This window comes from Podarcis erhardii (assembly GCF_964252035.2).
Source record: "Podarcis erhardii genome assembly, chromosome: 1".
Classification (NCBI taxonomy): domain Eukaryota; kingdom Metazoa; phylum Chordata; class Lepidosauria; order Squamata; family Lacertidae; genus Podarcis; species Podarcis erhardii.
Genome location: NC_138497.1, coordinates 39,847,285 through 39,871,390, shown reverse-complemented (window position 1 = coordinate 39,871,390; position 24,106 = coordinate 39,847,285). Strand labels below are relative to the sequence as shown.

Below are 24,106 nucleotides of genomic sequence, written 5' to 3'. Positions count from 1 at the left end.
TCTGTGTGTAAAAATATTTTAAATAAAAACCTTTTTTCAAAAAAAGAAGAAGGGGGAAGGAGGAAGAATACATTACCCTAATTCTACTCACTGCAATGAAGTTTTCAAGCACAATCTTAAGACCTTAGCTGGAGGCAAACAATTCAATCATTTGTGATTCTCTGGATTAATAGAAAATATGTTTCCGAAACAACAAGATGCCATAACACATATTCACATGAATTACTGTAAAATAAAAGTACACAAAAAATTAAAAAAACATATACTTCTTTGTCTCTTTATCTCACAGCACTCTTTGTCCCATGCTCACAATTGCTCTGCAAGACTACAGAATGCATGAGTATTTGAAGAAGTAAAAGAAAATAGGCTACCATGTGAATTTAAGAAACGCCCAAGTTCAATCTGATGGCATAGCAAGAGTTTCAACATAACCTCCCTGGCCTTCCTTTTCCACTGATTCCAACCTTGACCCAAAGGGACTCTATCCCTTGGGACTGAGGGATATGTTATTGCTTGTTATTTCATTACAAGGTTCCTGCTGAGTAGAGACAGCCAAGCGGATTAATTAAATTAAGTGTGCCTTGTAATAGAGGTTTGAAGCCTATTGGAGGGAGTGTGACTTGCAGTTTATTGGTGTGAGTTAATACTGACAGACATATGTCATTGTGTTCAAAATGTACTATATTTAAATGCATGCACTTTCTTGGCTCATGCAATCCCACTGGATATTATTTTTGTTGAACCAGAATAATTGCGGCATAAATGTATAATCTAAATGATATGGATTTACTTTGTCCCTGCGTCACTGAAAGTGATGGATTGAGACAAACAGTGGCTTCCAAATATAGTTTTGAGAGGTGCCTGTCCTTGTACCAGCCAATCAATGAACACATTCTTTCAAAGTGAGCAACTATGCACAGTTGCAGTTTGATGACCAACATATACCTGAAGTCCTGTAGCAAATCTTCTGATTTAATAGTATACGCTTCCAAACCGTAGAAGGGCAATCATTTTTTCCCCATTTATTTATCAAAGGAATGTGTATACCACCTTTTATTTTTGAGAATAAAACCAACTCAATAACACAAAATAAAATATCAGTCAAAATAAAATAATGTTAAAATATCAGTCATGGTAACCAGGAATGGCAGGAATTGGTATTAATGGTTGGGGAAATTCCTGGGTAAGGAGATATTTTTTAAACTGTTATGGAAGCAACCAAATTCATGCACATATGAAGATTGCTAGCCTAGGTTCTTCTTTCTCACCTTCTTCCCTAAACTGCCTCGGCCCTGTATACCTGAAGGAGCGTCTCCACCCCCATCGTTCAGCCCAGACACTGAGATCCAGTGCTGAGGGCCTTCTGGCAGTTCCCTCACTGTGAGAGGTGAGGTTACAGGGAACCAGGCAGAGGGCAGGGAACCAGGCAGGGAACCAGGCAGAGGGCCTGGTTCTCAGTAGTGGCACCTGCCCTGTGGAACACCCTCCCATCAGATGTCAAGGAAATAAGCAACTATTCTACTTTTAAAAGGCATCTGAAGGCAGCCCTGTTTAGGGAAGTTTTAAATGTTTAATGCTGTTTTGTGTTTTTAATATTTGATTGGGAGCCGCCCAGAGTAGCTGGGGAAACCGAACCAGATGGGCAGGGCATAAATAAATTATTATTATTATTATTATTATTATTATTATTATTATTATTATTCCTTCTTATTGCTCAGTTAATGCTTCTCTACTTCCAACTGCCTTCCTTAGTCATAAAGAATAAGCTTATCAATGGCTACCAGCCATGATAGTTACCATATTTTTCTGTCTATAAGATGCCCCCATGTATAAGACGCCCCCTATTTTTGAGGACTCAGATTTAAGAAAATGGGGGGAGTCACTATCCGTGCATAAGACACCCCATAATTTTTGACATTCTTTTAAAGGGGAAAAAACCTAGTCTTATACACGGAAAAATACGGTATGTTCTACCTGCGCTGTTGGAAGGAATGTGCCTCTGAATATCACAATTTCTGGGAATCACAATTGGGGAGAGAAATAATAAGTAGTCTTGCTTACCTAATTGCCTATCAACCAGTTTATCACCCAAGACAGAAGGACATGTCCTCCAGACACCTATTTTATAGTCAAGACCAACAGTAAAGTGAAATTTGTCTGCATAAAATACCTCAACAAATAACCACCAGGTAGGCATGTCCTTCCAGGCACCCAATGTTTGGTCGGCTCTTGTCTAACTTTCAAAAGTCTTAAAGGAACTTGGAAACAGTAAAAGGTCAGAAAATGTCCTCATTACAAATAAATGGGCATCGTGTCACTACCAGTAACAGTTGCAGTTACAGAGTAACTACAGATAATTACAATCATTTAATTCAAAAGTCCCAAGTCACTTCATGCAGAACACGAGTCATTTATCATTATTGACCTTAGTTGAAACAAATCTACCAAATCAATAAGGGTTTCAAATATCCATTAGAGGAGGCAGTGATTGGTTACAAATGATAAGCACTTCATATATATACCTATATTAATAGGGGGGAAGCTGTCCTGGATGTTTTGGATTAATGAAGAAGAGTTGGTTCTTGGTAGTGACAGTTAAATAAAATAGAGTTGACCTTAATTCTCCTGTAATTAACATTAAGAAAAACTGGTTGTTTTCAGTGAGTCCTATTAACTACTGAAACATAGGTAATTAAAAAAAAAACCCTATTGTGCTATATAAGTGAAAATTTAATACTTTACCCCTGTTCCAAACACAATGGTCTCAATCCAACAAGGGTAAATGGGTGTGGTGTGTGCTTTTCTATACAAGGCTGAAAAGTTTGACCCATGAGCCAGAGAGAGAGCAGACCACATATTTAAAGGAAGCGAACGGGAAGTAGAGGATTCAGATTTCTCTCTCTCCAACAAAAATCATTAAAGGCAGTGTACTGTATCTAACTGAGTCCCTTCCATCACAGAAATCTCTTCAACCCCGCAAAAACATCTGTGGATGTAAGTGTGGAAGGAGATTTTTGCTGATTTCCACTGGAACATGATTGGAGGAACAGCATTGGATACAACCCAGTCTGACCAATGTTATACATGTCCTGTTCTAGAAGCTGCATTACAGATTTTAGGTCAGAAAACCCATATGCAGTTCCCATTTTTTAGTGGTGAATTTGCTCTTGTCTTCTGGCTGGGAGACCATTGCTCTGACATCCTTGGTAGTCTTCTAGGACAAATTTTGAGCACTTCAGTAATAAAACCCCACTCATATTCTGATAGAATTTGATGCTACAGAGCAAGTCCTTTAGAAGCATTCAGAGCACTGTCTGTTTATCTGAGCTGGATCATTTTTGAGAATGCGGACAAGGTGCTTGCAGCGATGCAGTCAAGCACCTGTATTCTTCACTCTTGCTCAACTTGACTTCTTAGAGCTAGTCAAAGGATTGCCTGGGTAGGTCAAGGGAGTGATTAATGCTTCATTGGAGCATGAGGAGGCTAGATGAGGTCAAAAAGTTGGCTGAATCCTTCTGGGGCTGACTTTCTTGGGTTCAAGAGGTGAGGAGATGGCTTGCTCTGGACCAGGTTACAGAAGGAATAGGCCCATAGACTGGGGATACTAATGGATCCAATATTGCCTTTGGAGGCTCATGAAACTTCATTGGCTAGGAATGTCTGGCTAGGAATAACTGCCACTGATATACCAGCTATGACCCTTTCAAGAGATGATTCAGCCATTGTACTCCATGCTTTAGTAACTTCCAGACTGGCTTATTGTGACATGCTCTACATGGGTCTGCCCTCGAAGAAGACTCGGAAACTTCAACTGGTCCAAAATGCAGCATCCAGATTACTGGCTGGGGTTCCATTTAGAACTCACATAACCTCTATTTTAAAACAGCTGCATTGATTGCCAAGTTTGTTTCCAGCCTCAATTCAAGGTGCTCACATTAGTGTTTAAAGCCCTGTAAACAAATGAGGCCTCGTTTCATAAAGACTTCTGCTTGCAAGATGGAATAGTACTCCTCCTCTCTCCCTCTCCTGCTCTGCTCCCACCCCCCAGAAAACCCTGATCAATTTCAGGGGTGTGGGGGCATGCAGGACATGCTGAATAGGGAAAGCTAAAAAGGAAAGAAAAAACTAACCTCTTTCTCTCCTTGGCCCCAATCTGTGGGCCCTGCTGTGCATCTGCATCTGGGTATCAGTTTCCTCCCCACCTGCATCCTGATAGCCAAATTGACAATGTCACAGTGGCACCTTCGCAAAAGTAGTTTGGGTAATCAAGCGCAAAACAGAGCAGCTCTCCTGCAACTTTGAAAACTTGTTATGCCAGCTACACCTGCTGAATTTCTCTTTTCTACACAACTGTTAAAAGGGAAGGAGGCATGTTGTCTTTTGCAACCATACAAATGGGGTCTTCAAAGCTTCAAGATAAGCTCCCTGTCATGCTAAAGAAGCACTGGGATTTTTATTTTTATTTTTAAAAAAGATTTGCAATTAAATGTTGACCAATCTCTGTTGCATATAATAAAACTGTTTAATAAAAACAAATCACTATCTTTTTGTCCTGATAGCTGCTTTCCCAGAAAATTTATTTTGTGGCCAGCCTTATTCCCCAGAGAGTGTGAAATGACATAGGATATTAAATACCAACACATGTATCACAGAAAATATAAATTTAATACTGTGATCGGTGTCTAAAATGGGAGGGACAGAAGGGAGGGGGCACTTGAGTATGTAAATAAAGCAGTATCACAATGCAACAGAACCTTTTCGACAATGAGCTTTAATCCAAGCGGCTAGACGACAATACAATCTAAGTCCGTATGACATAAATGTGATTGATGTCTTCCTCCTACAGCATGCCCTGGGAGCTCAGAAAGAGGCAGTAGTAATAGCAACACAACTCAATGGTAAATCACACCATTAGTAGTTAATAAATGCATGTATTTCTCAAGGCAGCCATGTAAAACCAGTACACAGCCTATTATTCCAATGCCTGTAAGCTTTAATTACAACCTTATTAAAGTACATTGTGCTAATGATTCTTTCAAATTCTCTGATTTTTTCCTACTGGCAATTCTATAAAAGGGAACCCTGGATTGCAAAGTTTGTGTTTTGAGCCAGGAGTAAGTTACAAAGAAAAGTAGGGAAATCCAAAGAGTATTAAAATAATCTTAGTTTAAACATGACAGCACCCAAGTGGAAGTAACAAAACCATCCTTACTGATTCCTGTACATCTTCCCACTCTAAAGTTGCAATCCTAAACAAACTTACAGCCGTACCTTGGTTTTTGAATGGAACCCATTCCAGAAGTCCATTCGATTCTGAAAACATTTGAAAACCAAGATGCGGCTTCTGATTGGCTGCAGGAGCCTCCTGCACTCAATTGGAAGCCGTGGAAGTAGTGTTGGACATTTGGGTTCCAAAGAACTTTCGCAAACCGGAACACTCACTTCTGGGATTGCGGTGTTCATTCGAGTTGCAAGGCATTTGACAACCAAGATAAGACTGTACTAAAGAGGAAAGCTCTTGAACACAACTGGAAACTTCTGATAAATAGATAGGGAGTAGTGGTCTATGTTGTGGGGTAGGTCCATTAGGTTGGCAGAAGCTGGGACAAAGCAACAGGAGCTCACCGTGTCATGTGGATTCGAACTGCCAACCTTCCGATTGGCATGCCCAAGAGGCTCGGTGATTTAGACCACAGTGCCACCCACATCTCACACGGTGTTGAATTAGGGTTTTAAACCCCAAATAAACATGGGAGAAGAAGACATATGTAGGCTGCCCATATGCATCTCTTCCATCACTGCTCACTGCCCAACAGCCCCCTTTGACATACCCAGATCACTCAGGGTGGACCTGATCTGGCCCAGGGTAATCTGGGGCTTCCTGAACCCATTCTAGCTAAACCCTGGGTCAAACCAAATTGGCCCAAATTGATTTAGGGCCTATTTGGAGTTACCACATAGTCTTACTATAAAGTGTGGATAATTTTCACTGTATAGTTTAATCACTACTCGGTACTAGAATTAGTTGTATTTGGGTGGAGTTAGGGGTTTATTGTGTCTGTTCTATTTTTTGTGAAGAGACAGTAAAGTTATTGTCTACTGACTGGTGTGTCTTCTAAGACTTCCATGTCAGAAATGCCATGTATATCTTTTTCAAAGATACATATATTGCAATTTCTTCATATATTTGTTCAGAGGGGACAAAAGGAGTAGAAGCAGTCCAAATAACTGCCAACAAAATAAGCCTAGACTGTGCATAGATGTTTAATTTCCCAGTGCCTATTTCTGACTCAAAAATAGTTTCCTCCTCAGCAGACGTTCCACCGATTTCTCCTTTCCACACTTATCTGTCTTAAAAATTTCTGCCGTGTCTCTGTACTATTGGCCCCTTTGCGCTCTCCTTAATAAAGGACTGTTATAATGTGTATCCCCTTTAGAATTAGTTTGACCAGTAGCAGAATGTTATGAATTTTGAAAATGCTGTCAGTTGGGATTGGTTGCATTTACCAATTTAAAATGAGTTTTGTTTCAAAGCACTTTGCCTGCCATCCAAGGTAATTGGAAAGCAAGTTTGAAAAATCTTCTAATGTGCTTTTTAAAATGGACCAAGGCTACAGAGGCAGCCTCTTAGACAAAATATAATTAATTTCTATCTGTCTAACCTGATCAGTGCAGGCTGACAGTCCCTCTGTATTCCTTATTTTTAATGTATGTGTATTTTTTTCCAATAGACTACATCTTCCTTTCATCTGCCTCTTTTCCTTCAGTAAATTGGCATTTTCTGTCTTCTAGGAATCTCATTACCATCTAGTGATTCTCCATTTCTTCATAATAAAGGTGCCCAACTTATGTGCCCAAAAGAAATGTAAATATGTATTTTTCTTTACCAAAGCTTTATTCCCCATGCCTTTTGTGAACTGATGACACATGCCATTAGTGTTCTGAAATCATTCTAAACACCCAATAAGAGAACAGTCTATCCCTCTTGTAAAAGTTTCTGCATATGCAGCACTCTGCTTTCAGTACTGAATACTCAACAGAATACTCATACATGAGTCTACATTCTCAGGAACTACATTACATACTTTTGGAGGGGTTACATTTCCTCATATGGATATTATTATTTGCCTGGGGTAAGGGGGGAAGGGTCTCCCAAAAAGAGGACTTCGTTTAGTGAAACCATGTGAAGGTTTCTCTCAATATTTTAGAAAAGAAAACCAAGGTCCAACTGTGGTTGAACAGATTTGTCAATTTCAGCTTGTCTCAGTTTCTCATATTTTTCCAATCCGAAGTTCAAGTCTCCACATTTCTGTATCAGTTTGCAATTTTGGGGGGTGGGCCGGCAGGGGAATACCCTCTTAAAAATTCATCAGCATCTCAGTGCGCTTTTTCCATAATTTACACAGTTTGGGAAGCAATTCTTCCTTATACAATGACTTAATATTTTTTCTAATATATGGAATTTTTTATGCACGGTTTCCCTTAATAAACATATTTTTGTACACGCCTACTTGGTTGGAAAACTGCATCACAAAATTTGGAAAAATGAAGATATAAGAAGTTTGCAGTAAAATGCAAAACAAATTTCACTTCTTCCCCATTGCTGGTCCAAATCACATGTGTATATGTGTGTATTTGTTTTAAAAAGTGTGATATTCATACTTTTTTAAAAAAGGCTTAAGAACTCCATCCTCCCAAAGATCACTGTTACCAACAGTCCTGTGAAAAATAGAATCAACAGGAAGCAAGACAAACCACCATTACAACTATCTGCGGTTAACACCCCTTTCTTTCCTTCCCAAGGCCATCAGAACTTGTGCAAAAGATAACCAGGGTTATCTTTTCTGGGAGTGGCTGTGTGATGCTACCCTGAAATACACCTGGACAAGTCACCAACAAGCTCCAGAAGGCCACTTCCAGGTAAATTGAGAAGCCAGGTGTTGCCATGTAGTATGGTTCAACTGTTACCCTTCACACTGTATGTTATTTGGCTTTATTTTGAGCAAAGAGCACAGCATTGTGGTAAACCAGAGACAGCCCCATATATGGTACAATCTAGCAGTGATCTCAGCACATGGCAGTCACAGGCAGGAGGTTGCACTTAGTTAACTGGCTCACAGAACCCATTGCAGCCTTGTTTTTGAACTATGCACACCCCGTAGTAGCTCGGGGGGGGGTGTCTGTGTATGATGCTGTCATGTCCCCACCCAAACCCAGCCTTGCTTCCCATGAAAAGGTTGCTGAGCTGACTGCAGATTTCTGCTAGGCCTGAGAAGATCCACTCTGTAAGGTCAACATTTGACAGTCTCTTCTGAGGTGTTTGGATTGCTGGGGGCTAACCAAATATATATTAAGAAGAACTAATGCTTTCCCCCCTTCCTCTCTAAACATCACTTTTCTTTTGTGTTTAGCAGACTTTTTCAAGTGTAAGGAAGGGTAAACACGCTTTAAGTGTTCCTCCTCCTCCTCCTCCTCCTCCTCCTCCTCCTATAATTTAAATTATATTTAAATACCGCCCTTTATATGATGATCATAGGGTGGTTTACAACATAAAAACACAAAAGACATAAATGCTAGTTTATCAAGGTTACCACACACCTGCTTCATTTACACTATGGCCATATGCACAGGTTATGTTCCAGGTTATCATGCGCATTGTCAGAGTGCACATAAGCACTCTCTATTACATCCCTACCACAGTTCCACAATCTTTTCCTGCAACTTCCAGGTTCACAGTGATGCTTACATGCTCAATTGCGCTTTCTTTGAACGTGCGCAAAATGCCTGTACAGTGGTACCTCGGGTTAAGAAATTAATTCATTCTGGAGGTCTGTTCTTAACCTGAAACTGTTCTTAACCTGAGGTACCACTTTAGCTAATGGGGCCTCCTGCTGCCGCCGTGCCGCCACAGCGCCATTTCTATTCTCATCCTGAAGCAAAATTCTTAAGCCAAGGTACTATTTCTGGGTTAGCGGAGTCTGTAACCTGAGGTGTCTGTAACCTGAAGCGTCTGTAACCCGAGGTACCACTGTATATTTCTAGACACACATTTGTCCACAGTATACCTGAACTAGAGGAAACTGTTCTCAAATTATCACTTTGCCACAAGGCTGACTTCATGGCTTTGGGTAACTCACACTCTCTGCCTGTCAAGCCTACATCCTCACAGGGAATGAGTAGCCCTGTATGTGGCTCCTCCAAGCTGCTTGGGCATGGCATACAATGGTGATGAATAAATAAATTATTGTTTCACTTCTTTTCAGTGCCCAGAACTTTGCTGATGTCACACGTATGATTTATGTTGTTCATTTGTGCCCCAGTGGAGCCACCAAGAAGCAGGAACAATTCTGTTGAAAGTTAAAAGCCACTGTTAGAGAGAGCAAAAGTCATTTATGTATACAGAATTCCGTAATACTTTTTGTTCAGCACAGGTCTTTACTAGTGTAACTTTTAACATTCTTATATAAGAAACCAGGCGAGCCGCACATTTTAAATGGCTAGACCCCTATGCTTTGCTCAGCTTGTAGTAGTAAACAGCAACATAAAAGGACCCATAAATGTCAAAGCAATGTACTTCTCAATTCTCATAGTTTACCTATGAGACGAGAGCTATTTTTTCCCAGCTAAAAAATGGTAGATTTGTGTTTTCAATGGGCATTTTCCAGGTATTTTATGGAGCTTTCTCAAGTGTTTCATTGTAGGAAGGTGAAAAGTATATCAGTGATCAAGTTTTAGACAATGAATGTTGGGAGGGAAATCAATAGTCTGATTAAAAAGAAAAAGCTCAGGAGGCTCCTAAACCTAAGAAGTTGATTTCTTACCTCAGTATATCTCACTCAAAGCACCAACTGGCCTGGCCTTCAGATTTACTGGGCCATTACTCCTTGCGTGCTTTTAAATGAAGGACGGTATCAGTATGAATGAGAAGCAATTAGCACCTAGGGAGTGTGTGTCCCCTGATGTAACTCTCCAGAGAGCAACCCCTCAACTGCCACGTGGAGAAATGGGATGTTTGGAGTTGAAATTCTTTCTGTAGATGATTGCCGTTCAAAGTTATTAGGAGCCTTTCAAAATTATCAGCACCTAAAACCCTGGGAATGACATAAATGATGGTGGATAATAACCTTTGGGGTGGGCATCAGACAAAATAAGCAGTAGAATGTCCTCATAAACCAGAAGACTCTGAGTATCCTTAGGAACTAGAGGAGACTAAGCCATAATGAACTTCTCATATATTCTGCAGCAAGGTTCAAACATTTACCAGGTAAAAAAACACCCTTCTACGTCTCCACCATATATACTGTATCTGTGACTAAAACATGGGAGCTCCCGACAAACATTCCTTGGACGTGTGCACAATTGGGTGTCACCAGAGAGCTCTCGTCTCACATATGATGATTACGACTACCTACTATTACATTTTAAAACTGGCCTTCACCCCAAGGGAAGATTTTATTTGCATGGTGGAAGGGAGCACACTTGCTCCGAGACTCCTCCGAGACTCTTGCTAGCCTGGTAAGTGTGCAAAATGGCCTACGGATCTACACATCTATTTGAAAAAGTCATCCAGTGGTCAAAAGAAACTGTCTTGCTTACTTATTTAATAAACTTATGACAATAATATAATAATAATAATTTATTTTTGTACCCTGCCCATCTGGCTGGGTTGCACTTACAGAGCATAATCAGGAGAAAATTGGGGATCTCTGGAAGTGGTACAGAGGAGAAGACAACACTTCTTGAAAGTATTATGCAGGTCAATATGTTTCAATGAATGTGGTCCTTGCTGCACATAATAAATGCAAGTATGAGTAGGAATGCACCTGGAAGTAAGAATTAGAATGTCTGCATAAGGCTGCTACAGCAAAAATAAAACACTCATTTAATATTTCCATGGTGAATGCCATGCTGGTACTTTCATTGCAAAATGCAAACATCTAATCTTTCGTTAAGATCACACGTATCAACCCAGTCCAGTGATTAAATGACTTCTTCCTGGTGAGCTAGTTTTCATGGTAAAGATAGGAGTAAATGCATTAAGGGCTATGTATTGATTTTAATTAGAATGGGCAGTCCACCATTAATATGAGTTGTGGTGCCCCTAAAACAGTTGTCAGGGGGGGATTAATTAATTTATTGTAAATTAATATATTAATTGAGAGTGGGTAAAAGCAGTCAAGGCAAATTAATTCAGAGTGAGAGAAAAATAAAAGGGGGATTGGATCAACATAAACCAGAAGAGGAAGCTCTAGCCTGTTTATCAAGACCAGAGAGTACTGAACACCATATTAAAACAGGATACCTGTTCTGATTGGGAAAAAACAAAGCAATTATAATAAAGGCACTAAATTAAATAAGATGAAGCTATTTTCTCTTCCACAGAAGATGTGGAAAATAGGAAATAGGAGAATGTGTGTGTGTAGATAGCTAGAGAGAAAGAGAGATATAGTTGGTGATTGATAAGCATGACAATCTGATCTAGAAGCCCTATTCTGTGCCCAGTAAGCACGGGACTCCATTGCCCAGAGGCATTGTGGTCCATAGATTGGAGAAGAATCCTGGGCACGGTTTTGTTCAGTATCTTCTCTGTGTGATGGGAAAAACTGTCTCATGATCCCTTGCTGCAGAAGGGAGGGGAAAGTCTATAAGGCTGCATCCCCTGGAACTCACAGCCATTTTGCTTTGAGAGCTTCCTGCCCGCCCCACCCTCAGGTTAGTCTTCACTGAGAAATTTTGGGTCACTGGTTGAAGGGACTGGAAAGAGTTCTCCCTTTCTCTCTCTCTCTCTCTCATTGGCATTTGGTTGGGGGTTTTATTCCTGACTTCCCCCAGTGAAATTATAGCTTTCCTTTGTTAGGCGGAATAACGTTGTTTTTATGAGGGTGGAAATGGCATTGGTCAGGGTCAACATAGTATATCCACCCCCATAAGGGGCCTGAGGGGAGAATTGACCATGACAAACCCAAGCATGGGTTTGGTATCTGCCTGGTTGGAATCTGCACCCTGGTGAGACTTTGCTTGCTTGGCTTGTACCACGGCAAGGTTCAACACTGGCCAACTCCCATTGTACAGGTTTGGAGTGATCCAAACCCAGAGGATCCATTCCATCAACAAGGGGCTTGTGGAATGATGAACTGATCCTAGGACCCAATGCCAAGCCAACCCTTGCCCTGCCTGGAGAGATATGGCCAGATTTTATCTCATCACCGTTGTGCATTCTGGTTATTTTGCTGCTCTCATGGGTCACATAATGCACCTGCCTGGGCAAGGCTATCTAGAAAAGAGGCCAACAAATTAAACTGGAGTTCTTAGAACTAAACAGATGAAATACAATGAATCAGCCAGCACAGTCCTAAATATTTGTGCCTGGTTTCCAGAGTAGATGCATCTACTCCCTACACCCCTGGCAGGGAATCTGGAGCCTGTAGTAGGTCAAGAACATCTCCCAGTGTTTCTGTGAACCAGAACCTTCTACGTAAGGCCCAATAGAACAGTCTGAGCTGATCTACACATTATTTTAAAAGCTCATATAAGTGGTCTCCTGGACCTAAAAACATAATCTGAGACAATTTATGCAAGGCGATCCATGCAGAAGATGTAACTCAAAATGTAAAATCCCTTTTCCCAGAAGTATCCACTGCAATATCCTTTGACTCCCCCTCTCATCCTCTACAGTGTACACACAAAGGCAAGCAAACCATTCAGATGAGTCGCAGATTAAGAATGGTACCTCCAGGACCAAGAGGATGCCAGAGCTGTTAATGAGCAGAATCAGATAAACTATTGGATGGAAGAAGGCTTCTTTTGGATAACAGACGTCATGTCCAAATAAGAACAAAAAGGGGAAACAAACTTTGGCAAAGTGCCAACAACAAAAATTATTTAAATACCTCAAAAGACTGGCTAGGGAAGTGGCTGGACTTTTGGATGACAAGGGAGTCTAAGGTGTGCTAAGGGAGGATAAAGAAATTGCAGAGAAGCTGAATTTATTATTTGCATCTGTCTTCACAGCAGGCAATGCAGGGTGGCATTCAGCTAAATAATTGCATGAGTGGAAGAACTTCGGCTTGCACAATGACACCAAACTCTGGAGGCAAAGGCATAGCCTGCAAAGATCTAACAGTCAGCTGGTAGGGTCTTACAGACCACTATGTGTGGGACTTTACAAGATCCAATGTTCAGCTGAAGGTTGAGTCTTGTGAAATCCTGTGCAGAACTGTACCCGCCCACTGATCATTGGGCTTTGTAAAGCTCAGCATACAGCGCTGTGCAGAATCCAGTGCCATTCAGCTGAGTCAGGTCTTTCAGGTGTAGGGCAAATGTCAGCCAAAATGGCATTATGGGCCAAATGGGAAGATCTTGCAGGCCCAATTATTCTCACAGCCTGGAGCTTCCATACTGATAGCTAAGGTGGCTTCTTGTGCCTCTGTAAACATTGTTTACACATTGAACAACATGTTATATTATTTATGCTAAACCGATTAGTTGGACTTTTCCTAGATAGGGGTCCTAGCCTGCTCTCTTTCTACTGGTGCCCCATAAAACTTAAAAGGAAGCCAACAGCACAACCTGTCCCCAGCCTCTGGTTATAGCAAAGGGGGAAAAGGTTTTTCATTGGTGGCTTGCTATTCAAGCTGTTTTAGCGAAGATCTGGTTATAAAAATATAGACATTTCCATAAAGGCTGGCTACATCTATATTCTTGTTTCATTCTAAAGATTCTTCATCTGTAAAAAAAGCCCTATATTTATTATTACATTCATAGTTCACCTTTTCTCCAAGAAAGGAAATCTGCGTACACGACTCCCTTCCTCAGCAATCTCCATAACAACCCGATGTGGTAGGTTAGTCTAAGTGGAAGTGAATGGCCTCAACATCGCCCAGTGCATTTCATGGATGAACTCGGCTCCCTGCAGTCCAAACACTTTAACCACTATCCCACACTGCCCCAATATATGGGTCACATAATTTATAATTAAACAATGGTACATGAGGTCTTGTTGATATTGCTAGGAATGACACCTTAAAGTATACTTAATAATATCCATTTTTAAAAATCAGCAGATCTATAAATTTCCCTTCTAAATTTTGTCCATAAATCAGGGTTGTTACTGGACTACAACTCTCATCATCCATGACCATTGTGACTGGGGCTGATGGGAGCTGCAGTGCAACAATGTCTGGGGAGTACCACATTGGTTGCCCCTGTCATAAACCATTTGCTTTTTAAAAATATAATGGTATAAATTATTTTTCTGTGACATGAGTGGCTGTGATGCTGGTTATATTAATGGTCATTGCCATTTGTGCTTTAGCTGGCCTCCAAATCAATAAGCATGCTTAGTTGCCTGTCATTAAAATTGATCTCTACTACCCTTCCAAATTGACGTCACATTCAACTGTAAATATCATCAAATAAGCTGTCACCTCACTTCCCTTATCTGTGTTTTTTTCTCCCAAAAGATAGATTTCTTCTGTAAGACTGAACAGTAGAATTCTTCTTAATTATTTCTGACATTTCACCAATGGCATCTTCTGGCTTTTCCTCAGAGGACAGAAATGTCTGGCCTCTGTCCTTTGGAAGCAAAGGGGAGAAAACAACATCCACTTCTGTTTCAAATGGTCTGAACCAAAATACACCTCAGAAATTAAACTCTGATGGTCATATCTAAGTAAAAAGAATTAAAGAAACGAATGCAAACCTTTCAACTCGTGAACAGACTTCACAAAAACCTTATGCCAATGCTTTCAAACCATGCGCTGAACTTTTGCTTCTTGTGTATTTAATGATAGCACAGAAGTGGTCATGTGAATTGGCCCTCAGGGATCTTAGGGCCAGGTAGGGTGCTTCTGTATAAACAGCAGATTCCTCCTCTAAGACAGATGCAATTATGTGACAGAGAAAACAGAGAGGTGGAATTTGAAAGGTGTACAGAAGCAAACATTTTAACAGCCCAGCACGTCCTGGAGGACTTAGATGTAAAGCACTATACCCTACACCGTTATTTCAAAACAGGGTTGTACATCACTGCCTCGGGGGGGGGGAGATCTTAAAAACGTATCATGTCATAAAATGCTTATTTTTCTGCACTTTTGAAATGGCATCTTGACACCCTCCTTTTTTGAAAATCAACAGTCATTTGCCCTTTCTGCATATACAGTACACTAAATGTGCTGCAGGCATTTCTTGGGTGCCAAAGGGCATTATACTGTCGCTGATGCTATTTAACATCTACAGCAAGACAGGGAGCAGTCATTAGGAGTTTTGGAGGCATGTGAGATCAGTACACTGGTAATAACTATTTCTCTGTAACATCTGAATTGGGAGAGGGTGATAAGGCCTTTGGACCGATGCGTGGATGCAGTGGTGAGCTAAATGTGGGCTAATAAAATACATCCGAATTCTGGCAAAACGGACACTGTGTGTGCGCGGTTCCTGAGCCCAGGAAGTCAGTACACTGCTGTCCTGGATGAGGTTACACTCTCCTTGAAAGAACAGATGCATAATTTGGGGGTGCTCGGGAGCAGATTACAGTGGTGCCCCGCAAGACGAATGCCTCGCAAGACGAAAAACCCGCTAGACGAAAGGGTTTTCCGTTTTGGAGGCGCTTCACAAAACGAATTTCCCTATGGGCTTGCTTCGCAAGACGAAATGTCTTGCGAGTTTTTCCGACTTTCCCCCCTCCCCCCTTTTTCTAAGCCACTAAGCCGCTTATCCGCTTATCCGCTAAGCTGATAAGCCACTAAAAGCCGCTAAAAGCCGCTAAAAGCCGCTAAAAGCCGCTAAACCGCTAATAGCGCTAATCCGCTAAGCCGTCAATGGGCTTGCTTCGCAAGACAAAAAAACCGCTAGATGAAGAGAATCGCGGAATGGATTCTTTTCATCTTGCGAGGCACCACTGTACTTGAGAGACTACCTTCCCCTTTATATACCCAGTAGATCACTGTGGTCTTTGGGAGAATTTCTTCTCTACGTTCCATGCTCTGCAGTAACTTGGAGCTCCTTCCTCTTTTTCTAATCAGAGATTTTAAAATGTACAAAACAAAACAGGGCTTTCAGCGTGACTGAGAAGGGGAGACTGATATTGACAAGCTGGGATGTGTGCAGAGGAGGGCGAGGGCAACCAAGGTGATAAAGGGTCTGGAAACCAAGCCTTATGAGGTGTGGTTGAGGGAGCTGGGTGTGTTTAGCCTGGAAAAGAGGGGAGTGAGAGGAGATATGATATGATATCTCAAGGATTTTCTGTTGCTCCGGAGGGTAGGACCCAAACCAATGGATTCAAATTACAATAAAGGAGATTCCAGCTATACATTGGGAAGAACTTTCTGAAGGTAAGACCTGTTCAACAGTGGAATGGACTACCTTGGAAGATTGTGGATTTTTTAAACAGAGACTGGATAACAATCTGTCAGCAGTGGCGTAGCGTGGGTTGTCAGCACCCGGGGCAAGGCAAGTAATTTGCGCCCCCTAACCCGTGGATTTGCGCCCCCTAACCCGTGGATTTGCGCCCCCTAACCCGTGGATTTGCCCTAACCCCAGATGTTGCGCCCGGTGCGGCCGGCCCCCCCTGCACCCCCCACGCTACGCCACTGTCTGTCAGAGATGCTTAAGCTGTGATTCCTGCATTGCAGGGTGTTGGACAAGATGATCCTTTGGATCACTTCCAACTTTACAATCATGGGCGTAGCCAGGGGAGCAAGGGGGGCAACTAATTAGCCAATTGCATCACAGATATCTCGGTTCTGCCCCCCTAAAATAAATCCTGGCCACACCCATGTCTACAATGCCATGATTCAAAGTTTGATTTTATTGTTAATATTTTATATTGTTTTATGGGAAACTGTTTAGAGGTTTTTGTCTATAAATCTTGTAAAATTAAATGAAGAATTTTGCATGATCGATACTCTCTATGTGCAGCAAAACTGCAAGTGTATGAAGAATAGTTTGTGTGTCCTTTGGGAATGAGTTTTGAAGTTGTAATAGGTCAGAAAAGATTGAAGACAGATACCTTCCAGCTGTGTCAATTCTCTATTTTCTCATTCTATGTACATGTTACTTGCATCTACTGAACATTTAAGTAATGCAGTATCTCATATGTCAGCTACCTGTTTTACCTGGCACAAAACTGTCTAATATTCTCAGAAACTAAATATCATAACCCTTCTGAACATTATGCACTGTGACCTTAAATGTGCAAATTTGATTGTACAGATGTGGATTCTCAGGTGTAAGGAAATATATAATCTAAAGTTAACACATCAAACGTTTGCCATTAAACCCCATGGAAGTGGCCTTCTCCTTTGATTTGCTAACTGCTATACTATGAATCCCTTGTTCACTTCATGTAAAACAAGCATACCTATTTTCCCTTGTCAAATGTTAGATGGTATGGAGATGATGTATTATGTTTGTTTAATCCAGTACTTTTAGCAGAACTACAGGAAGCAAAGGCAGGGCAAGCACAAACCAGGTGTAAAGTAATCTATCAAGAAAACAGAAGATGAATTACTTACAGCACTGTCAAATGTGAGCTGCAAGGCAGTGTACACACAATATTAAACTGAGAGGCAAAGGAAAAAAAGGCATAGACTCAATGTTTCATGTCCTTACACACACACACACACACACACACACTCACACACAAACACACACACAACATAGACAAGGGTTAAACAATAGTTGCATGGCAGTTTAGATAGACACAAGATAGAAAATGGATGCTCTTACAAGATAAACTACTTCTCCCTCTTCTCTCTCACTTAGTGGCAAGACACATTTACATTATCAATTGCTAATTCTGTCACCAAGTCTCGGCATGGTTGCACATTTACCAAGGACCCATGTTTCAGCAAGAGCCAAGCTGAAAAGAGCCCCAGAGACTTGCTGCAGGAATGAGCAGCAGGCCCTCCCCACAGCAGCATCTTTGCTGCTTACCTGGGATGGACAAAACAAAATTAAAAAACTCCTTCCAGTAGCACCTTAAAGACCAACTAAGTTAGTTCTTGGTATGAGCTTTCGTGTGCATGCACACTTCTTCAGATACACTGAAACAGAAGTCACCAGACCCTTCTATATAGTGAGAAGGTGGGGAGGGGTATTACTCAGAAGGGTGGTGGGAATGCGTGATTGGCAGATAGCTGTGATGAGCCTGTTGACGACTCTTAACGACTGCAATAGGTCTTGCAGGAAAAAGCAAGGGGTGAGAAGGTGAAAAATGGATTTGTCATGTATAATGAGATAAGAATCCAATGTCTTTGTTCAGACCAGGTCTCTCCATGGTTTTGAGTTTGGTAATAAGTTGCAATTCAGCAGCTTCTCTTTCCAGTCTATTTCTGAAATTCCTTTGTAATAGAACAGCTACTTTGAGAAAAGTACACAGAAGTGTGCATGCACACAAAAGCTCATACCAAGAACTAACTTAGTTGGTCTTTAAGGTGCTACTGGAAGGATTTTTTTAATTTTGTTTTGACTATGGCAGACCAACACGGCTACCTATCTGTACCTGGGATGGGATAGGGTGGTAGCAAGATCAGGACTGCATGGGCATCCCAGTAGGAGTGCTGGATGACTCTACTGGTGCAGTCACACAGCCTTGTCCTCACCACTGCCCTACCCCACCAGTCCTGCTGATGAGACCAATTCATTGAGGAATGGAGCCCATGGAGAATGTCTTGCCCAAAGACCCTCCAAAATCTGAAGCCGACACTGAATCTGAGGATAGCTGAAGCGGGGACAAAGAGGAAGGAATGTGAGCTTACTTTCCTTACCCATTTGCTGATTTCTGAAAGTGTGGGGATAAATATATCTGGAAGACATACTATCTGATCTAGAAATGCAGCTGCTTAATCCTATATATCTGGTAACAAGCCGGGACTCACAAATGCACTTGGTCACTAGAAAGTGATTGCTAGCATGTAATACTGTAATGCGGTCACCTCATTATTTACAAGTCACCAAGGCTGTAATTCTAAACCCACTTACTTCGGAGTATGTCCCACTGAGTTCCACAGAAGTTCTGTGTGGATAGATACAGATATAGGATTACACTGCATGGCTATGATCATACATATGCTTACCCAGAAACACTGAACTCAATTAGACTTACTCTCAGCTAAGTATTATCAGACTGCAGAATGTCCCATTTGTGCACATTAATGTGAAATATCAAATAATAAGAAATCAGGTGATGTCCTTCATGTGTAATGGGAGATCTGTGGGGGCAAGAGAAATTTTACTCTGTTCACTCTTAGATTTTCTATCTTCCTTATCACTATGTTGCTTGTTCCAGAGAAGCGTACTTCTATTCATAAAATAAATACAGAAACAAAAGGTTCTTATAATAAATGTAAGATTAACTCTGAACAATCTCAGAGTTACTTTGTCAGGCTTACTTAGAGATATTTAATTTTTTCTGAAATCATTATCTGTATGTAAATCTTAAGGGAGGGAACATTTATAAAGGAATTGATAGGATTAGTAGGGGGAATTGATCCTTATTTATCCTTTAATTTCAGTATTCTGCATCCATTAGCTCATGATATTAAAATACTATTAAGCTGCTCACTGAACAAACAAATTGACAAGACATTAGAAAAACCTGAATCACTAAATGAATATTTCAATGAATTAATGTCTATTTAGTGTGTTAGTAACTAGTTAACACACAATAGACCACTATGGCATCTTTATACACAGGGCAAACAGCACCTGATCGCATAGCTGCCGTACCAGCGCATGTATTGTACTGTATCTGTTCAGCAAACACTGTGCAGCAACAAGGCCTAATAAATTCATTGCAACAAAATCCTCTCATAGAATGCAGGGGTTATGAGACCAGGTGTTAAGGGAGGTCTGATCTCTTAAATTTCCCAAGATGGTAGCATCTGCGTTGTTACTCCTTGCACTTCATGTCAAGTTCAAGCCCTAAGATAACCTAAAAACCCTAAACAAGTAATACTCACAGGAATATTTTGGTGGCTGAAGGAAATTCTGGCTGCAGCAGATTTGAATCAGCCATTGTTGAAACAGAGACCTATTTTTAGGGGAAAGGGTTTTATTCAGTGCTGGGGTTATCAGGACAGAAATGTGCTTACTCTATCAACAACTGTATCTGCAAGTGCACTCCTTTATCCCCCCCCCCCCCGCCTCTGGGAACTCCTATGGGGAAATGCAAAATCTGTACCTAATGTTACTGTTGTGTGGAGGGCAAAATCTGCCCTCCATCCCTAACACAGATACAAAGCCCAGGGGGAAGATGTACAATATATATCTGTGCATAGAGGACACACATACCCAGTTTCCCATAATATACAACCCTCCACATAAACAAACACAAATCGTCCATGATTATGACAGGCTTTTTGTTATGTGTTTTTTTAAAAAATAAATAAATAGGTTACAGCTTTTTTGTGTGTCACTGATCAAGAACTTGTATTGATATTGTTTTATTTCCACCCCAGCTTTAGGATAAGCCCTCACAAGGTGACTTACAATAAAAAAATATGTTCAAGCAGTTGAACACGCACATAAAACAACAGGTGCAATTACAGTGGACGCTCAGGTTGTGAACGTGATCCGTGCGAGAGGCACGTTCGCAACCCGCAGCGTTCGCAACCTGCAGCACCGCGTCTACACACATGCGGGTCGCAGTTTGGCGCTTCTGCACATGCACAAAGCACGATTTAGTGGTTCTGCACATGTGCAAGCACTGAAACTTGAAAGTAACCCGTTCCAGTACTTTCAGGTTCAGCGTTGTGCGTAACCCGAAAACGCATATCCTGAAGCATCTGTATGACTGTACACAGTAGAAGCTGGCAGGGCAGCACTGCTCACCTGGCTTCCCAATGCTGCCCGTCACTTCCTGTTAGCAAGAGTGGAAGGGGCAAGGCAGCAGGGAGCTCGGTTTGAGTGCAACAGCTGGAGTATCCGGATTGGCTCTGCCATTGTACCCGCACTGCCTTGCCCCCCCCCCAGTAACCAGCAGTGACGTGTGGCATTAGGAACCCAGGTAGGCAACACCCCTCTGCCCATGCTTCCCTACCAGCTGCTACTGCAATCATATATAGAGGGCCAGCAGTAAATGCCTGGCAAGATAATAAAGTATTTAGGGACTGTTCAAAGCTGGCAGGAGTTGGGGGTCAGTAGAGAACTTGAAGTAGGGAATTCTGCAAGTCTGGGGCCATCATAAAAAAGGTCCAGTCCCTGCTACTGCTAAATTTATCAACCTGAGTGGCCTCTCAAGTGGATCTTAGGGTCTCAGGACTACTCAGGCAGTACCATTGACATGGCATTGCTCATCCATGTTCCCAGTGTCACACATCACTACCAGGCAAGGGCAAGGGCACTCATCTTAGATGGATTGAATTTCAGTTTTGTTGCCTACATTAGCCCTGTGATTCTTACACAGCCCTTTGCAATTCTATAAGTCTATCTCAAAACTACCCCAGTTTTGTTTAATGCTTCTCTGCCTCTTGGGGGTGGGGCTAAAGGTCTGGCCCCACTCCTCTCTCTACATACGTATTCCTTGCACACAAGTAACATGTAAACAGGGCTCATGTTTCAGCTGTTAGGGAGACTACTGACCTGGGACAAGTGTGTGGGTCAAAAGCACATAATATCCCATTACAGAGATTACAGTCTCATCACCCCCTATTCAGCAAAGCAGAAGTGTGTGTTTTTTATTCTAAAAATGTACCCTGGAGCAAAATAACTTAATCAAAGGTCTATGGCCTGATTTCCTGACAATACAAACAAGGAATCAGATAAAACATTATTCCCCCTTTTCTTTTTAAGAACCTATGTGATGGCAGAGAGTGAACATCGGAAGCTTCCATCCGTTGTTTTTTCATTTATTTTTGTCTTTGCACACGAAGGCAGCAAACAAGGCAAGTATTTTTTTTATAGTCAGCTTACTGTGGACTGACTTCAGCAGTCTGAAAGAAGCAATAATTGATTTCAATAATTAATTCCTGCTGACTAAAATAATGCTGCTGTTTATGCACACCTCCCTGAGACCCAGTTAAAAGGAACTTGGAGTCAGGAATGCATAAACAGTAACATTACTTTGGGGAGCAGAAGTCCCCTAACATACTGCAGATTTGGGAAGGGCTTTTTAAGCCCCCAGGCTATATGAAAGTTTATTTCTGCTTTCCCATATTGCCTCATGATAACCCTGAATGAAGTTCACAGAATCTGAAAAGCTAAGCAGAGGAAGCAGGAATAGCTTTGACAGCAGAGAAGATCTCATGCCATAACACTCCTCTAAGTTTGATCAAGGCAGAGACAGGGAGTTCATATTTCTTTTCCATTTTTCTTTCTTTTCAGGTTTGTTTTAAAAGTATCTTTGTTGCTGCTGTTGTTATTCATAGCGGGACGCCGGTGGAACTGTGGTCTAAACCACCGAGGCTCTTGGGCTTGCCGATCGGAAGATCGGCAGTTTGAATCTGTGTGATGGGGTGAGCCCCCATTGCCAGTCCCAGCTCTGGCAAGCCTAGCAGTTCAAAAGCATACCAGTGCAAGTAGATAAATAGGTACCACTATGGCAGAAAGGTAAATGGTGTTTCTGTGTGCTCTGGCTTCCAACACGGTGTCCTGTGTGCCAGAAGCTGTTTAGTCATGCTGGTCACGTGACCCAGAAAAACTGTCTGCAGACAAACGCCGGCTCCCTTGGCCTGAAAGCGGAGATGAGCTCTGCACCCCATAGTCGAATTTGACTGGACTTAACCATCCAGGGGTCCTCCACCTTTACTTTTACCTGTTATTTGTAGCATCCCATGTTTCCTGTTGGAATATCTTTCCAGAAAAGGTAAGTGCTGGGTTTTAAGGGTACGAGCCTGACTTCCGCTTCCTCTCCTCACCAGCATACCCTCCGGCCACCGCCATATTTGCAGCCCTGTCTCATGCAGCAACTGCAGAAGATGGTGCAGAGAGAACAATTGGACCACGGCCACATCCACACTGCAGAAGGTGGGCTAGGTGGGCAGGATAGTTGGACCTCATCCAGGTTGACTGCTGTGCACATGTCAGTGAGACGGGATCAGAGTCCACACTGAGCAGGCAAAAGCGGGAAGTCAGTGGCAGCTGGTGAGAATCTGGCTTAGCTGGGAATGCTGAGCAATAGGATGCCCACTATTGCTCATTGCAATGCCCACCTCTCCAACTGCAGCATAGAATCATAGAATCATAGAGTTGGAAGAGACCACAAGGGCCATCGAGTCCAACCCCCTGCCAAGCAGGAAACACCATCAGAGCATGGGGAGCAGTGGACTGCTTTGCTTGTCTGGTTGGGATATACAGGCGTCCCTTCACTAACACGGGGTTTACGTTCTGGGCATTCATTCAACACAGGATGAATGATTTTACTCTGCACATGCTCAAAAGACATTATCTTTTATTCACAGGTTTGTACAAAGTCAGGTGTACTTCTAACAACTTCATGCAAACTGACCCAAGCAGCTTCCTGCATGCGTTTGCCTGGCAAACCTAATTTGTGAATATGGACATCACCACAATATCAGAAAGATGGCCAAGAAAAATGTGTTTTCTCTGAAGCTTTCTGTGTAAAAAAAAAAAGGTGGCAAAACACAGTAATGTAGGACAGACCTAGTTTTGTCAATGGCTCTGTTCCAGTGATATTTCTGTATGAGGTTATAATTAGTTTGTTTGACCCACAAGTGATGAAAAATGCTGAACAGCTAAAAAACAAAAACTCCAGAAAAAATAACAAAAATCATCTTCATTACTGAATTTTCTTTATACTGTATAAACTTGCTTATATATACCTTTGGAGATTTGTGTAGTTCAGAGGCTTTCAGAACACTTTAAACCACTATAACTGGTCCAATAAATGATATATTTCTCTGTTTTAAGGATCCTAAATTGAACAAAGCACTTTACACATTTTTTACATCTCCTGCGGTGTTTTCGGGATATTAAATTTGATAGAAGAGAAAAATTCCACACAATGCATGTTTTACTATGTATGATGTATGAGTACAAGCTTGGACACAGATATTTGAATATTTTAAATTTCAGGTGATTTACAGTACTTGAACACCTCTATTCTTTTATCAATGACCTTATTTATATTATATCAACTATCGGCAAA

General features: G+C 41.5%; 2 long non-coding RNA genes across 7 annotated transcripts in view; one reads left to right on the top strand and one right to left on the bottom strand.

The window, feature by feature from the left end:
* Window positions 1-23,862, top strand: part of LOC309344886 — a 36,669-nt gene extending 12,807 nt beyond the window's left edge. Inside the window, exons 1-5 of one of the 6 annotated variants that reach the window (XR_014157920.1) lie at window positions 6,490-6,554; window positions 7,804-7,920; window positions 21,793-21,884; window positions 22,860-22,965; window positions 23,400-23,862. This is a non-coding gene — a long non-coding RNA (uncharacterized lncRNA). Of the gene's footprint in view, window positions 1-6,489; window positions 6,555-6,790; window positions 6,866-7,803; window positions 7,921-21,792; window positions 21,885-22,859; window positions 22,975-23,399 lie in introns of those variants that run through there. The other 5 variants (XR_014157921.1, XR_014157922.1, XR_014157923.1 and 2 more) reach the window with 5 other exon arrangements.
* Window positions 1-24,106, bottom strand: part of LOC309345587 — a 65,754-nt gene that overhangs the window by 31,464 nt on the left and 10,184 nt on the right. The gene's annotated exons all lie outside the window — the stretch shown is intronic.